We start from the raw sequence: 17,787 nt of genomic DNA on the forward strand, positions 1-17,787 counted from the left end.
GTTCGAAGGTCATGGAAAAAGAGATGTTAATCTAAACATCCTTTTTGTTGTTGTGCAAATTACAGCTCATATCGGACAATGATTTCATACACTGAATTCGGAAAATTCATTGGGTGACACGTCCCACAAACACTATACTTTAAACCACATTTAAGCACCACCAGTCGAGCACTCAATTTGCTTAAGGAATCAAATATTATATTATAGTAAGCCGAATCTTTCGATGTAAGTTGTAACAGATTTAGATTTTTAGGAGGCTTTCTATAACGCTTATAAGATGTAAAAGAACGTTTATTAAACGACAATATTTTTTTAATATTTTAGGGTTGATTTAATTTAAGATATTATTATTTTTTATAATATTTTTTGTTTGAATCGAAAATATTATATTTAAACACATAGTTGCTAATAGAATCAAATAGACAATTATATTATATTGTAGCATACACAACGTAATCTAAGATTAAGCAAAAAATATTCTTGGTAAGTAGCTCATCTAAACAAACGAACTTGCTTTGGCTTTTGAACATGATCAAATGACTTTGTAGTCACGTCGAGAATGTCGGTGACATTAGGTATTCAATACATTTGTTCTAAATAAGATGGTTTATAATTCTCATAATACATGTAACTCTCTTCTATTTTTCTTACTCGGAAAAGCTTGTTTTAATAAATATTTCTTCTTCTATTCTATTTTATGTGATGTGAATTAAACAGGTTGGGCCAAAATAGAAGCATCCATAATATGGAGACATGTAGCATTGCTCCACTAGCCGATTAAATAAACGAGTGGACTAATAAAAGTTGCCAACATTCAATTGGGCTGAGAAGCAATATTCACGTCAACGCTGCTGATTTCGTCTCTGGATTGGATCGTATCATACCTCTAATTTAAGTTTTTTTTAAAAATACTGCAATCCGAAATAAAATAATGGTAAGACAGTGAAGGTCAATAAAATTTGATTTTGTTTTAAACATTTCTTAATTTAACTCATTTTTTTAAAAAGTAGTTCTACTTTAATATTCAAACATTTTGTCTAAAAGTCTTTATAACTGTTTTATATATTTTTAGGTACTTGAAGTATCGAATATTACAGATTTTTAGACATCAAAAAAATTAACCTGTCTCCCGGTTTATATATCTGAATACTCACTAATGGAGTGCTGATATTTCAGGTCAAGGGTATTGATTAATATTTTTTTTAGAATTATGTTATTTTTTAAAAAAGAATCACATGAGAAAAAAAACTTAAAACTTAAAATATAAAAGTTTATAATACATGATTGACACATAAAAATTCAAATTACATAGTCCAAAACAAAACTTAAAAATCCAAAAAAAATAAAGAAATAGAACTAAATTGAGAATGTTTTGAAATTAAAAGAATAATTTTAAAAGTAATTTAAATATTAGGGTGAAATAATTTAAGAAAATAAAATTTAGAATTTTATAGTGAAATAATTTAAGCAATTGATTAGAATATTATGGTGAAATAATTTTGAAAATTGGGTGTGGAAATCTAATATAAAATATTAAAAAGAAAAAAAAATAGGGAATTAGGTATCCGCCGACCTACCGGGTTGAAACTTTCAGCCCATGACCCTGCACGTGACTCAAAAAATAGCAGATCGGATACTCAACCCTTAAATTCAAATATTTTAAAAGAAGTACCTAATTATTTTTATTTCAGTCCGCGGATCAACAAATCAAATATGTCGAGTCGAATAATTTTAAATACCTCTAATTTTCTCCATTGATTTCCTTCTAATTAACATATTAAAATTCTCTTTGGCATTAGAAATCGGAGGACATTACAGTTAGATTTTATAATTTGTCTAGCTCAAGATTAAGCGTCCTCTTCAAGGCATCATGTTTGAAAGAATAATTGACTAATGTGTTAAAAATATCATAATTTGTAGACTAATTTAGTCCATAGATTAAATTTGATCAAAAGAATAAGCCAGCACTGAAATTGGGTTAATTAGCAGTTGATATAAGTGGAAATTTAAATTTTACATTTCTTGAAAGTAAAAAAAGAGAGGCTAATTTCATGAAATTACCTTTATCTCTAAGAAAAAATATCTACTTTATTTACAGTCAGATCACTTTCCGTTATTTCTAAGATGTCTTTAAATTTAACTTTACAACCTGATTTAAGTCAATTGATGATTATGTATATTTTTGAATAAATTATTTTCATAATATATATATATATATATTAAGATTATTTTTTTAATATTTTATATATTAAAAATTATTGAATGAGTGGAAATAATAGTTAATGTTGATTTGAATGATTCTATATTTCGTGAAATTATCTTAAAAAAGGGATTTGGATGGGATGAATGAGGGAAATTGCTAGGTTGCTTCGTATTGCTTCTAGATTGATACTACCGTTTGACTCTTATGATCGCTGAGCATTGACTACTGCTTAGAGCCGTTCAATCGATACCCCGATTGTATTTCTTATGTAAGCACTACAACATTCTTATGAACGATCTCTTTTTTTCTCGAGAAACAAACACCTCACCCAAGTCCACGAATTTGTCTACAGCAACCAACACGCAGGGACAGTGGGACAGTATAAGAATTGTGAAGCTAAGTTGCTTACCTCATCTGAATGATGTCATGCAGATTAAAATCCCTCCATAGTTGGTGCTTCGAATATATTAAAAACCCATGACCATGATGATTTCAATAATTTCTTGACTCAGTCTCCCACTTCTAGTAAAATATTTCCAGTTTTTGAGAGCAAAACAAGACTACCTACTTTTAGGATGCTCCAAACCCTAATAAAGAGAAGGTATCTTGGTCTGTTTCTTCTTTTTCTTCTGGTGTTCCACTTTAAAAGATGAAAATTTTCAGGTGGAAACTCTTCGGAGGAGTTGGAAAAGTTGCAGAAAGAGAACGAAACTCTTAAATTAATGCTTCAAGTGATTAGCAGCAAGTACAAATGCTTCATCAACATCTCTCAAATAAGAGCCTCAGACCAGAGGTCAGTCAGCAGCAGCCAGCTGCTCGCAAGTTTTCGTGGAAACAAATCCTGGGGACGAAACCCTCGTAAGTCCTACCTAAAATAGGTTGTCGCAGTTGCAAAGATTAGGGATATTTCGACATGATTTATTCTTAAAAATAATGATGATTTAATTATAGATATAATTACAGTGCTATAGTAACACAGAAAAAAAATTATGATACTATTATAGACGTTGTAATCGTAATTTAATGTTGTATTGCATAACAGATGACTCATTGTAATATCTTCCTGATATATATAGTAGCTAACGTTAAATGTAGTGTGGCTTTAGAGAGTTGAAGATGGATTTCAATGGAGGAAATACGGACAGAAAGTCACAAAAAATAATCCATCCCCTCGAGCTTATTTCAAGTGTTCAATGGCTCCCGGATGCCCTGTAAAAAAGAAGGTATAACACACGCACATTATAATATTTTTTTATGCAAATTACGGTGAATATTCGATTAAGTCGAGTTAAAATATTTTCAATTACTCGAGTTGATGACTCTTATTTATAAACTCAAATTTTATTTAAATTTTGTTCGAGTTTTTAAAGTTTCTATTTAAATTTAATTATAATATGTATAATGTTGTTATACTAATTGATTTTAATATATATATATATATATATATATATATATTTCTTCGTATTTTTTATAAGTGATATATGTTATCATGTATCAACCCTCTCCCTCAAACTACAAAACTTGGTGATTGTAATTTTTAAGACATTGAAAGATGAATTACACCTCATGATCTTGTTTTATTTTCTAGGTTCAACGATGTTTGGAAGACAAGCTTTTCTGATGGCAACATAAGAAGGACAACACAACCATGACGTTGATCCTACAATAGGACTATCTTCGACTTCCCCCGGAAGCTCCGCGATAATCTCCGCTACAACGTCGAAGTCTGAATTTCGTGTTTCCGGTTCTCAATAACCCTTTCGACCAAGCATCACTCTTGATCTCAATCTATCAGGCTCTAACCATGAAAAACTGCAGAAACGATGTAACTATGACGAGAATAGAATTGAAGACTATGCTGCAACCTTAGCAAAAGATCCTAATTCACTGTAGCTTTAGCGGCAGCCGTTGCTCGCTACATCGCGAGCACCCTAAACCACCAACTCCATAAACTCCGATGAAAATTGAATTTCTTAAAATTATTAGGTAAGGGTTTTGTTAAATCTAAATCCAAGTTTTAAGTTTTCAAATGCTATATGAAGCGTTAGTGCAAACAATTTGCATTATCCTTTTTGATATTCTATGGATATATATATATATATATCTTAATTTTGTATATTAACAATATGTTTTGAATTATTAGATAAACTTATATTAACAACTGATTAATCCTAATTTTATGTCTTGAATTTTATATTAACAATATGGAGCGTAAAATTTAGATAAAATTCAGTAGAAAAGAATTCTATAAACTTCGTCTATATCAATATTCTTAATTTATATTAGAGTAAAGTATATAAATGATCCCGACTATAGGACCTTTCCTTGTTAAATCTCCAAACTATAAAAGTTAGAAAATGATCATCTAACTATAGGAAGTTATTTTGTTGAGTCCCTTGGCTATTAAAAGTTATGGTCCTTTAAACTGGACATTAACATGTTGACTGAAATTGATAAAATAATTTTAATGATTTCTACTATATCGTTGCGTTCAAGCAATGACTTGATGACATAATCTTTTAAGTACTAGCTCAACAACATAATGTAAACGAAAGAATTGATTCAAAGTATAACTCAACCAGTTATAGTATCAAATTTTACACTTGATATTAAAAGTTAATATTGTTTAAAAATAATTATAACAAATACATTTAATAAAATACTCTTATATAATCTTACATTACATTTTACCACCAAACATCACAATCTTATATTCCCCACCAAATGAACCAAAGAAGCTAATATAAAATTTTCAAAGTTAATAAAACATTCTCAATAACATGTCAAATAATTTTACATCCTAATAATCTTATGCGAAAAAATGTTATATTTCGTGAACCAAACGTTTCTTAATAAAAATCAAATCTTTCTTCTTGCTGTTGGTGTTTTGGTGAGTCATACACCAAAAATCTCATAGTTTCCGAAGAAAGAGATGTTTCATATAAAAGGTTCTCTCAATGCTGTAGGCAGCAGCAATTCGGGCTCTAATTCCCAAGTGGTGTGAAATAGTACTCTACCATGTCTTTGCTCACCTCTTCCACCCTTGGAGGATCCCACTGCAAATCGATCACACAAACATGAGGAAGAATATAGACGTATGTGCGCGCGTGTCGTTGGAATATATATTAACAAATACCTTGGGAGCAAAATCCTTGTCCACTAACCAAGCACGAACACCCTATACAAACAGCTCGATTAAGCTCGCGCAGGTATTCGGGAAACACTCTTTATGTAAAAGGAGAAATATAAAGACCATACCTCGGAGAAATCATTAGAGACCTGTTTGGAGATCCCTGCAAGGGACATCCTATATTCTCGTGCCAGACACTGATCAAGAGATTGAAATCTACCTTCTCGTATCTAATTCGACAAAGAAACCGAATAAAGCAGTTAGCAGCCAAGAATGGAATTTAAAGTTGTAAACACTAGTCACTTACAGATCTTAGAGTAACTTTCAAGCTCAACGGTGAGGCTCCTTTCATTTTCCTGAGCACTGTCTTGCACCAATCATCATATTTTTTCAGCTGCCTCAGTTTCCTGAATTAATTAATTTTTGGAACATTCAATGGAACATGTAGCCAAGTGGACAGCATACACGAATGTACATACATGACTGCGCAGAATTAAGCTTACCAGAGAATCATAATTTCCTCAACAGTGTCATGGCAGAAACATTTATCGATCGTCTCAGCCCTGAAACAAAAATCACGTGATAACGCCAAGACAAATATAGTAACTGTCCTCAAGTGCCATGGTCACTGAAACAACTGTTACCTGTGAAGAATGCTGCTTCTATCCGGATAAACAATGTCGCCGTACTGTGCAAGAGAAGACTCGATGGCAGTAGGATCATCGTTCATCAAGCTACCCAGATGTTCTTCAATCCAAGCAAGCCGCTGTCACGGAAAACTCATTCAAATAAGCCGAGAAAAGAGGAGCCAGAGGAAAAGCACAAATACACATGGAGCAGAGAACAAACAGCATTTAAACAATAGTGCGTAGCCAGGCTGCAGGCAATCATTTCGACACCGTTAAGCTTTTCTCCCGTTAGTGCTAAGCATTCCCCTGATTAAAACAGTACAGGTGAACTTGTTAAGATGAATGGAATGTGTATCCAGATACAAGCAAATAATCTGGACAAATGAAACATTCTTACATTTTAAACTAGAAAATTATATGAAAAAACTAAGCTTCGTATATCAAGGAATTTAGTTACGTATTTGAAAACTTATCAAAATGGTCATCACCTAAGTAACCAGGTAGGCGAGAAAGATAAAACGAAGCCCCTGCATCAGGATGGAACCCCAATTGAATCTCTGGATGAGCAAAAGCCTGAAAATGTTTTGCATAGTAAGACAGTTATACGAGTCCAGACACTCGAAAGGACAAATATGGTGGCGGAGGGATAGGGGAGGATATTTCGAGCTCTCATTCATTCAAATGATCTCCGATTTTCTTTATCGAAGGCAACAGTAATATCATAGTATATATCTCAAACAAATACAAGAAGAGAAGAATGGTTTTATCATTCTAATTATAAAATGTTTCCATGCAAATGATATCACCCTTCCTTCTTCAGGCTGTCACACCGCCAGAAGCATGAAGCGGAATTTATAGTGCATTGAAGGTATGCTACCTAACCATTACTAACAGATAAAAGTTCAATCCTCATACAACAAGAACAAAGAAGAAAACAATTTCTAACCACAAGGGTACAAATTTTCAATCCGTGCATGACAAAATGAATTAAAATAAATCATATGCCAATCATAAGAAACATAATGAATCGGATCAGTACACGAATTCTAAAACAAGAATTTTTTGTGAAGGAATGGCACCACACACAGTTTTATCGGTCACTAAACGAAACATCCCTGGGAGAGAGATTCCACCTCCACATCCCATCGTTACCATCCAAGATCGCCACCTGCGTGTACGGGCAGTACATTTTTATCACAAGTCTCATATGCAACAAAACAATTCAGAAGTAATTCACATGGTATCCATCTCTCAAAGGTTGAATTCTCACATGTGGCTTCAAATATGTTCCTTGTACGTATACAAACTTATATAGCGTCTCGAAAAAACTTTTACATTCTTCAACTTTCCCTGCACAGGTATAAGAAGTTGAACCATGAATCACAGTTTATTAAAAAGCTAAGACTTAGTCATGATTACGAGAAGAATACAGCAATTTAATCAGAAGGAAATTCCATGGAGATGTTTGATGTATAAATTAAGGTATCGATTAAAAATAGTTTTGAACACTCAACACTCGTGTTCATGAAAATTACTGCCCAACTATGTTGCTCTCAGTTCAAATTGATCATAATGGACACCATAATCAGGCTGCACTTAGTTTTAAACCATCTAATCAAGTGACTGAACAAAATCGATAGGTGGCTAACCTTCATTAAGTGAGTGATAGAGAGAAACAGCATCAACACCAGAACAGAAAGCACTGCCACTACCCTTCAACAAATTTCAAAACAACAGCTTAGACGATGAAGATCGAAATGTCAAGGGCATGAAGAAATTCCAATTACAGAAGACAAATCCAATGTTATACCTTCATTAAGACAAATCCAATGTCAGGGTTCTCTTCCCAAGATTCATACAATTTCTTCAATCGAGATGCCTATAAATCGAAAAACAACTTCAATTTATTCAAGACTGGAAGTCAAAAGGCATGGACTTTAAAAAGCAAAAGAAGAAAAGAGAAAGAGCAGGAAATTAACCATTGAGTTGGTAAGTGAATTGAGAGAGAAGGCCTATTGAGAATGGCTGTTCTTGATTTAGCTCTTCCTTGCACTAAAAACCTGAAACATTTCACTCGCCAATTAGCAATCTTGACACAAAACATGAACTTGGGTCTTCCATTTTTCTCGGAAAATTCACAAATTTAACCACAAAAATCATACTTGACACAGATAACTATAACCCACAGAGAGAGGAAAAAAACAATCATTTTCTCAAAGACCTGGTCTTGGAAATCATCATATGGGTTGTAGAGTGGCTGAGCAGAGAAGTATCTTTGATGGGGAGAAACCCAAGTTTTTGAAATGACTGCCTTGCTTTTAGTAAACCTTTCACTCTCTGCATCTTTGTTCTTCTTTTCTCTTTCAATGTTCCTTTGCCTCTGAGCTATGGAGAACTAAGCCTTTGTTTGTTGCGTTTTGCACGGGGGTTTTGGGGTTTATTTTAGGATTGATTGTAGCCGTTGGATTTACTGATTGCATTAGTCAAAACAGAAAACTCGGTTAGGTATAAGTAAAATGAACGAACCATATTAAAAAGCCCGTTAAGGGATGTTTGTTTGTCTCTTAATGAAATTATTCAATGTGTTTTGTTTCATATCTCTGAATGATTTTGTATTGATTGATTCAGTAAAACATGTTGAATGATTCAACACATAAATATTATGAATCATTCAGACAGTTATCAAACAACATATCACATTCAGAGCTAAACATTCAAAGTCTCTGAATCATTCAGCATCTCTGAATTATTCAACGCTTAATGAGTAAACAAAAGCTCCTAAGTGTTATGAATACAATCTTGGTCAAATTCTGGTTTTGGTCCATCTACTATACTCATTTTGGATTTAGTCCCTAAATATTTTTTTGGGCATAACGGATCAAACATGAAATTTCTTGTGCCGTGTAAGCACGTATGTGGCTGACGATATATTTACAATGGTTGACTTAGTGAAAGCCGGATAAAGATTCCCGATTGGTTTTCCGTGCTGAATGGTCAATCCAAATGGCCGATCCAATCGAGTTGTAACCTGGCAACTTGTAATACTTGAACATTTCATATGAAAATAGATGATCATAACAACTGGATACAAGATGTTTGAAAGAGAAATTGATTACATTTTTCTATGGGTGGAAACATAAGCTACAGACTTGTTTCATGCCATAAAATCCTACAGCTTTTTACACTTCCAACAGTTTCAGGTTTCTTGATGAACAAACCCCACCATCCTTCTCTAGGAAATAGAATATCTCCTGTGTCTTGAAGAAAAACCCGATGACTTGGTGCCGCCTCTTACCACCACCGAAGCCGGACTTGGTGAACTTCCAGGGGTTTCGGAACTTCTATTCTCCACATGCCCCTTCCCTGCTGCCCACAGCTTGCCAAATATCTCCTAGACCTAGATGGCAGTAGCAGCATGCCACTTTTACTGTTTTTTCTGTTCTTGGCCAGTTTACACTTTTCCCGGGTTCCATCCTTGTCTATCTTAACTTGACTCGTCTTTTCCTCAAGGCAGTTGTAATCTTCGGTCGCAGCTATACTTCGATGATCGGAGTTACATGATTGAGCTCCAGCTGCAGCCTTAGTTGCTCAAAGAAGAGAACTTTAACTACAACCCGCAGAGGAAGTCTCTCGTTCTGTGCAGCGTGCATAGATGCATCCATCGTCAGTTTCCTGGCATCCATCAACCCGCACATTTTCTTTCTTTCAGCCTTGGTCAAGTTTGGATGCTCCTGCAAACAAAATAACCCGTTTTCACACTGTCCGAATGACTTCGGGTGAAAGGTTTCCATTTCTCATTATATAATAGTGACAGACATTATGAAAAAAGAAACAATAAGATCTGTGTAATTTTGTTACTAGACCACAAACATTTTTAAGGAGACAAATATATTACAAGTTCAAGTTATCAACCCCGAAACCGGATCCGAACATGGTATTACTTGATTGCAATATCCCGAGTGAATTTTGAGTTCTGCTTAACAACAATTCCGCCCTCTCTACTAAAAACTATAAGCACTACTAGTAAAGCAATTGGTTCGCCACAGGGTCATAAATGGTGGTCAAGCTGTGAAAGCTTTCACAAACAAATTAAATCGAGCATCGAATATACTATATAATTCTAGAATTTGAAATTGGTTTAATAGCTGAAAAGCCTACCTTCAAGTAGATGTCAAGGCTTTATAGAGTCCATCATGAACTGGTCTAGCTAACTCGGAGATAGACTGAGACAAGTTGATGAAACTGGCAAGGGAAAGATTCGAATCGTGTGCAATTTCTTGAAGATACCCGTCGATCAGTTTACCAACGTGCAACAAGGATCCATGCCCCAATACAAAACCAGTACGTCCCATCTCGTTCTTTCCAAGTTTCTACATCTTGACTTTGTTTTTCATGTATCACATACTGGTTCACAATAGACTGCACCATTCCAACATCATATAACGTAGTTGGGGAGACCGTGCTGGGATTAATAAATCCTTGACAGAAGCTTCATGCAACTTTAAACTTATCCTCTTCACTAAATCTTCCTTTGCTGAATCGTCCATCCCAGCCAAAATGGCAACTTTCAACAGCTTCAGCAAGAAACTACATGAACAACCCACACTATTATCTGAAGGCAATAAGAATGCCATTGTTTCCACTAGTAACTTGTTCCTCGGGAATGTACATCGGAAACCAATGCTTCAACAGAATCCGGCAACCATCTGACAGCATAAGTTTTCAACGCCTCACCAATGATTGCACCATCCATTCTTCCCTTTGATTTCACAGCTGTCATGACTCGCTTGTAGAGATCAATCTCTAACTCACATATATCTTCAACCCACCAATCCTTCGGGACAGATTCGATCTTCTCTCGAAGCTTCATACCATCATTGATTATCTTGTCCTGAACTGATAACTTCCGGTTATATGTGTAGGACCATGTGATGTTTTCCGGATCAATAGAGGTTTTCGATGCAATGGAATCAATGCATCTTCCAACTATCTTCAGGTTTTCAGACCACGGTAGAAGAGACTTGGCAGTTTTTAGAACAATAATCGAATCTTTCCAACTATGCAATATGCTAGAGTTGAGAAAGAATTCGATTTTAAAAATCAGATTACCCCGATCAACATCCTCAGTCATCTCTAGGTATTCAGCAGCACAACGAGCAGCCACAACATTGTAAGCATTTAAAGTAACAGTCATCCCATAACAAAATTTTGCACAAATTTCAAATGCGCTTGCCCCACCAGGAAAATCAACCATACTAATTTCGTCGCAGTTATCTTCACTGGCTTTCAGCACTACTTCTTGCATGCGGATGCTCTTAGACAATAAAGGAAACTGCATGCACATCAAAAGTATAATTAACAATAATAGTAAGCACCACATACAAAGCTTAAAAAATTTAAGAATAGGCTGAGAGAAGAGATCATAAAAAGTGAAAAAGATTCGCCACAAAAGAGTCATCTGAGAAACTTCTGCAAGATTTCATGGAATCATATTACGCTGCATTGAGAAAATTCTGCATGCTTACAACCATTAATTTGTAACGATAGCAATATTTTTTTGGAAGCAAAACAATCGGTTAAATAGTTATTTGAAGAAATACATTTAAAAATTCATGAACTTCAAGTGGAATATAGAAAGAAAACTACTTAAACATGAACCAAATGCCAAAATTAAGCTAAAAAACTTGAATCTACAGACAACCGCTAAAGAAGAAGCATGAATTAAAAGGGGATTGAGCAAACCTTGTGAAGGTAAAATTTCAGCTCGCCAACCTTAATGGTGACATCTGTTTCCAAATCACATGTGACATGCCTGCATCAACAGATATTTCTGTTATGGCATACATACACAAGAAATTGCCTTGATGAGGAAGAGTTAGCAAAGATGAAGAAAACAACTTTGAAGGAATGAAAAAAGAACAAGACGAGCTAATTTTGCCTATTTGGCACTACCAAAGAACCAAGGTTATTACTCGCATGTCAAATTACATTTGAACACCAATCAGTCAAAGCAATAAGTATGATCAATGGAAGAGAAACAATAAGTGTCAATGATTTCAATTCCCATATTAGAACTCTCAAGTCTTTTTTCATGTTCCCAGTTTTAATTAATCAATGTCATCTGAAAATTTGATATCTGAGTGTACATATAATTGGTTTCACAGTTAATACAACCACAAATCAAAATGGAAAAAGCATGTACCGGGGTCTTATTAACCTACTAGTCAAAGAACGTATGCATCCGAAATCAAAGTATAAAGTTCCAACCAAGGAACAAATTGACACATCCAAGGCACTAAACCAGATCCTCGTCCATACTATTGTCCTTAGCACCACAATGATAAACTGATTCAGTTCTGAGAAGTTGCTGTCAAGAGAAGATACTTTTAAGGACAAGTTATGGGGTAAAATCCAAGCTTGTTCCTTCTTGGGAGATGGGAAATATGCCTGATGCTAGGTGGAACATGCACTAAACCAGATCCCTCCTGCATACTCTTGTCCTAGCACCACGATGATAAACTGATCCAGTTATGAGAAGTGCTGTCAGGTGAAGGTACTTTAAGGACATGTTATGGGCTAAAATCAAAGCTTGCTCCTTGTTGGGAGATGGGAAATAGATGCTTGGTGGAACATGCACTTGTTTACAGGGGAAAAAAAAAGAATTCTTACAACGATTAAAGGCCTGTTCACAATATGCCTTTTCTCCACATATGGAGAACTTTGGACCACTAACTCATGAAAAAGAGGACAGGTTCAATAGCCGGACCACCTCCCAAAAACAAAAAACAAACAATGAAAAGGAATAAAAGTTGTAACGAAAAACACCCATGTGGTTAATCTGTCACCAAGCCAAAAGGAAATCAATAGAAAAGAGGGAAATTACTTGTTAATAAAGTTCCCTATGGTATGTGACTATGATTAACAACTGAAAGTCTCTCTTTTCTAGAGCAAATGCACTTGCATCTCAGAAACCATAAGGACAAAACCAGAATAGAGATAACAGCATGATAAGAAACAAGCATGAAGAAAATTTGCAGTGGTTATTGTTGTAAAAGAAAAGAATGTTCAGTGAAATGCATCTTACCTGATGCATTTGCCATCAACTTGGAAGATATCAGGCTTCGAGCCAAGCTTCATAAACTTCATGGTCTGTTCTTCTGCAGAAAGTAACTTTAAAGAGAAGAAACAATAGGAAGAAACACCCTTAAAACAATCTCAAGCAGCTGAGCTAAAAATATGGTTAATTCTTCAAAGAAGAATACGAGACTTCAAAATAAAAAAAGAAAAAAAAACTCCTTATATGCACTGAAATTCTAAAGAAGAAAACATGCAACCACAACAGCAAGAAGCCAAGGAGAGAGCTCGTAGTTCCAAGCCCATTTCCCAGTTTCCTCGTTTCATGATGACATTCATGACGCTTAATCTAAATTACCAACTAAATATCATGAAACAAAAAACAAAACCCAGAAACATAATTGGAAAAAAGAGACCAAAGTCTCAAAAGACTCAAACCAAAAGCGTTGAAATAATGGGTTTTTGTTTGTAAAAGCAAGCGATGAAACAAAGGCAACAAGGAATAGATGAAAAATACTGATAGAAATAAGAGAAAGAGAGAGAGAGACGAAGGGTAAACGAGTCATGTGCATGAATGATATCACATACATCATATCAGTAAATTCTCGCCGCCTTTACTTTTAAATCAGCCTGATTTTGCTGATATATGAAAAAGATCTTTCTCTCTCTTTTTCCCCAAAGGCACAAATCTCCATGAATGTAATCAACGGTGAACAGCTTCCCAGTCTAACGCAGTTATCTTCCCCAAACCCAATATTTTTCCATCGCATTCTCTTTCGTTATATCGATGTTTTGCCAGTCTGAAGTATGTGGACTGGCTTTGCATGGGGCGTAGGAGACAGTGTTACAGAGCTACTCAGAAGGTCTTTTCATGGAGTCTTTTATTAATTGTTATATAAAATTTATAACTAATAATTACAGTAGATGACGGTAGCCTTTCTTCCATAGTATACGTATACCATCGAGATCGATCATAGCTCATAGCTCCGCGTCTCCGCCTGTAGGATCCAACCCTACGTTTCTGTATAAACCCTGAAGGCAGCAAACGTTTAATTCTGGATAAATTTCATTCATGGTCCCCTTTTATTTTTTGTCTATCTTATTTGATCACTATCGATTCATGAAATATTAATGCATGAAAATTTAAAACTTTATTTTTCATCTTTTTCAAACAAAAAACCTCAGAACTCAACAACAAAAAAAAAAAGCGTCCACGTCTTTGATTTTCAATTCATATCAATTATGAACAAACAACGGCAAGAGAATGGATTTGGGTTACCATCGAAACCAACCGGCAACTATGCATAAAATGTGAATCATTGACACCAACTTTTAGTAAGAAACACATGGGCGTACACATTGTTTAGCAAAAAAAAAATGCCATGAATAGTCAAAAGATCAGCCTAACGTAGCTCGAAGCAATGGGAGGCGTGAGCATAAGCCATCATAAACAAATGCTGATGGTGGAAGCTGAGGAACTCCGATCAGTGATGGATTAAAAAGGACGATCAAAGTAGTTGTTTAAAAAAATCATATATATTTTCTAATAGAAATATGTTTTATTCTCTTAAAATTGTATAAATTCATTCATAGTATAAAATTTTACGTTTATCCCTAATTTCGATGATCAATAATAAATGCAGTATGGACGGATTTCCTGTTGGTAATGAACAGAGAGATATCGAGGGGACCATCTTTACTTTTTCCACGAGTTTAGAAAAGGTGGCAAGGATTTTTAAGTGATTGGTGCTCTTTGTGATATACAACTTGATGGATTTTCTCCAGGTTTTATGCTGTTAAAGCTCGACATGATTATACTAACTACTTACCTTGCCTCATCTCCTCCGTTTTTCACTTCCTAATTTCTTTTTCACTCTCTCTCATAGGTATTTTTGAAAACGTGGAACACACTAAAATGGAAGATTATTGTCAATGGGAGGTGTAGATGCTCGTTTTTATCCGGGGCTAAGTCGGAACATACCCGAAGCAATGAGAGCCCAGATGAACCCAAACCAGATGGAGGTCCATCTCAAGCCCGATGGACAGTAGCTGTATGCAAAAGATGAGAGAAATTGGGGTCAGTTTTTAGCAGTTAAAATTACTACAGTGGAAGAAGGGGTCAGTTTTTTTCTTAGTTTATCAAGGGGAGGGTAAGTTTTTATTTGAATTAACTGCCACAGGGAGAGGGAGGCAACCAGGATGAGAGAAAACAGAGACCATAAAAAAACCAACAAAAAAGCACAGAAAAGAAAAAGAACAGTACCTGTAAAAGCTATTTCCCATATTCAGAGATCAAAGGAAAAACACCATTTTTTTCTGGTATTCTAGGCACAAGCAGTGAGTTTGGAAAGCAACACTAGCAATCTATAAACAGGTTTTTTCTTCTTTATTTCATTAATATCATTTATTTCCTTTTTACTTTTGAAATGTTCATTCATGTATGGGTTTTGTAATCTTTCTTTCGAAGTATATAATAAAAGAGAAAGAGGAATTAGTAACTCACCTTATTTGTGCGACAGTAGTCTTGGTGGGATTCGACTGATAGAAATAGGGACTGAGGTTAGAGTTGCCAAACCAACCTGAGATTAAAAAAATAAAATAGTAAAATTAAAATAGGAAGAGGTTGGTTTTTATAATTTACCTTACAGTGTGTCGGGATTGTTGTATGCGGTCGGAATTTGAAGTTTCACGATGGCGTTCATGGGGAGAGATGGACATAATCGAAGTCTAGTCTAAACGCCACTTCATTTCACTCTCTCTATTCCTTCTTTCTATTGTCTCCTCTTCAACTAAAAAAAACCCAAACTTTACAGTGTCTCTCAAACACTAAACAAAACCAAAGACTAAACTGAAAAAATCACCATGGATCTTTACGATACGACCAACGTTTTGTTCAGCAAAATCAAGAACCACAAAATTAAACCCGATCTCAAGACCCAATAGATCCAACTCCAAAATTTCACAGAACCCATTCCTTCCATCGTCTTCTGGTTTCATTCCATGAAATGGGTTCTTAGAATTTCCATATGTAAGACACCTTCTTGGTCTCCCGCTAGTAGCCCAAAGTCGAGTCTTTTTTTTCTCTTATAAAGATATCCACTCTGGGTCTCTCTTATTTCCTTCGAGGACCGAGGATAGCAACACTGATTCCATCGATGATAACCAAATGAGTGATTATTTTTCTTTCTTGGACGATTCTTCATCTTCTAAGAACGAGGACTTTGTTGGTCATAGGAGGTGTGTTTTGGGACAGTCGAAGAACCCGTTGGATTTGGTGGTCTTGTGGGTGGTTACAAACCTTGTCTTTATTTTGTCAGAGGGTTATATAAGAATGGTGATAACAGATTTGAATGGGAGCTCTCGACCATTGAAGCAATGAAGAATGTGGAGAAGAGATAGAATGGAGAAGAGAGAATGGCCGTGAGGTTCAAAATGAGTTTAGCTTAGGGTTATCTTAGTTTAGGTTTTTTTAGTTAGGTTAGATATTAAATATTTCGGGTAAATTAGAATCTAGTCACTATAATTCTAGGAGTAAATTAGCTTTTGATCCTCCTATGTTTAGCGCATGTTTATAATTTAGTCAGATGTAGGACTTGATTTTGATTTCTTTTTTTTTTAATTTGACCCGATTTAGTTATTTTTATATTTCAGTTTTAGTTGTAATTTTCATGAGTTATTTAGGTTTATGTACCTTACATTTATGCTTGTTTTTATTTAAGTCATTGTTTTAATTTTAAATTAGTATGTTTAATTCTACATATATTTAAATTTAATCCTTATTTTAACATGTATATATATACTTTTTAAATTTATAGTTTAGCATGTTATGATTTTGTTTTTTTATATTTGAGTCACATTTTGTACATTAGGTGTTAATATGCGTAATTTAGGATTTTTAATTAAAATATATGTAATTTCTTGTATGCCACATTGTATGATGTTTTTAATTTTGTTTAATTAATTTTTGGCATGACATATTTTTTTGGTACAATTTGTATGATAGCCTCACGTGCATAACTCGACCTATTACATAATCGGACTAAGGGTAATACCCTTTTAATTTAAAATTGTTTTAAGTGGGCAGTCATAACTGATTTGAGGTCCGCTTTTAATGATTTTAACATAAAAGTGTATCCCATTAGTGACGCCTAAAAATTGATCCATCACTCTAAAATTTGGGAACGAAATAAAAGGAAATGTTTGTTTATTTAAATTTATCGAGAAAATGTTGTTATAACTTTTAAGATCTGGTCTCGATATTTGTAAATAATCGAACATTCTTTATCTTTCTAAAATGATTTGATAATTTTAATTTAATTATTTTAAGTGCTTTTGAATGTTTTAAATTTACATTTTTATTTTATGGGATCAAAAATCAAAATAAATTCGAATTTGTAAAGTTCATTGCAAAGACGTTAATTAATCGACTAGGTACCGATTTAGGGCGTTGTGGGGGTGCTAATCCTTCCCCACACGTAACCGACTCCCGAACTCAGATTTTGGTAACGCATACCTCAATTTATTGTTTTAATTAAAATTAATTTTTATTTAAAATGACAAAGCATTTTTTGGTGCCCAATCACACCCTAATCAAAGATTGGTGGCGACTCTTCGAACCGTATTTTTCGATCGTAAAGGAAATTCAAAATTTTTCGAAACGAGAGGTATTTTAAATTGCATATGTTTTTAAAATAAAAAGAGACAATTAAGAATTAATGTGGTTTTCAAAATCTCACATTTTTTCACATTTT

General features: G+C 34.5%; 1 long non-coding RNA gene and 2 pseudogenes across 1 annotated transcript; 1 reads left to right on the forward strand and 2 right to left on the reverse strand.

Moving 5' to 3' along the window:
• The first annotated feature begins 2,695 nt into the window (after positions 1 to 2,695).
• Positions 2,696 to 4,204, forward strand: LOC120150169. The gene is made up of 4 exons (XR_005518505.1): positions 2,696 to 2,804; positions 2,867 to 3,061; positions 3,310 to 3,426; positions 3,792 to 4,204. It is a non-coding gene; the product is annotated as an uncharacterized LOC120150169 (long non-coding RNA).
• Positions 4,205 to 5,004: 800 nt separating this feature from the next.
• On the reverse strand, positions 5,005 to 8,377 carry LOC120150168 (annotated as a pseudogene).
• Positions 8,378 to 9,060: 683 nt separating this feature from the next.
• Positions 9,061 to 16,467, reverse strand: LOC120150167 (annotated as a pseudogene).
• Between the last annotated feature and the right edge of the window lie 1,320 nt (positions 16,468 to 17,787).

This window comes from Hibiscus syriacus, unplaced genomic scaffold (genome assembly GCF_006381635.1).
Source record: "Hibiscus syriacus cultivar Baekdansim isolate YM2019G1 unplaced genomic scaffold, ASM638163v2 tig00111014_pilon, whole genome shotgun sequence".
In the NCBI taxonomy this organism is placed as follows: Eukaryota; Viridiplantae; Streptophyta; class Magnoliopsida; order Malvales; family Malvaceae; genus Hibiscus; species Hibiscus syriacus.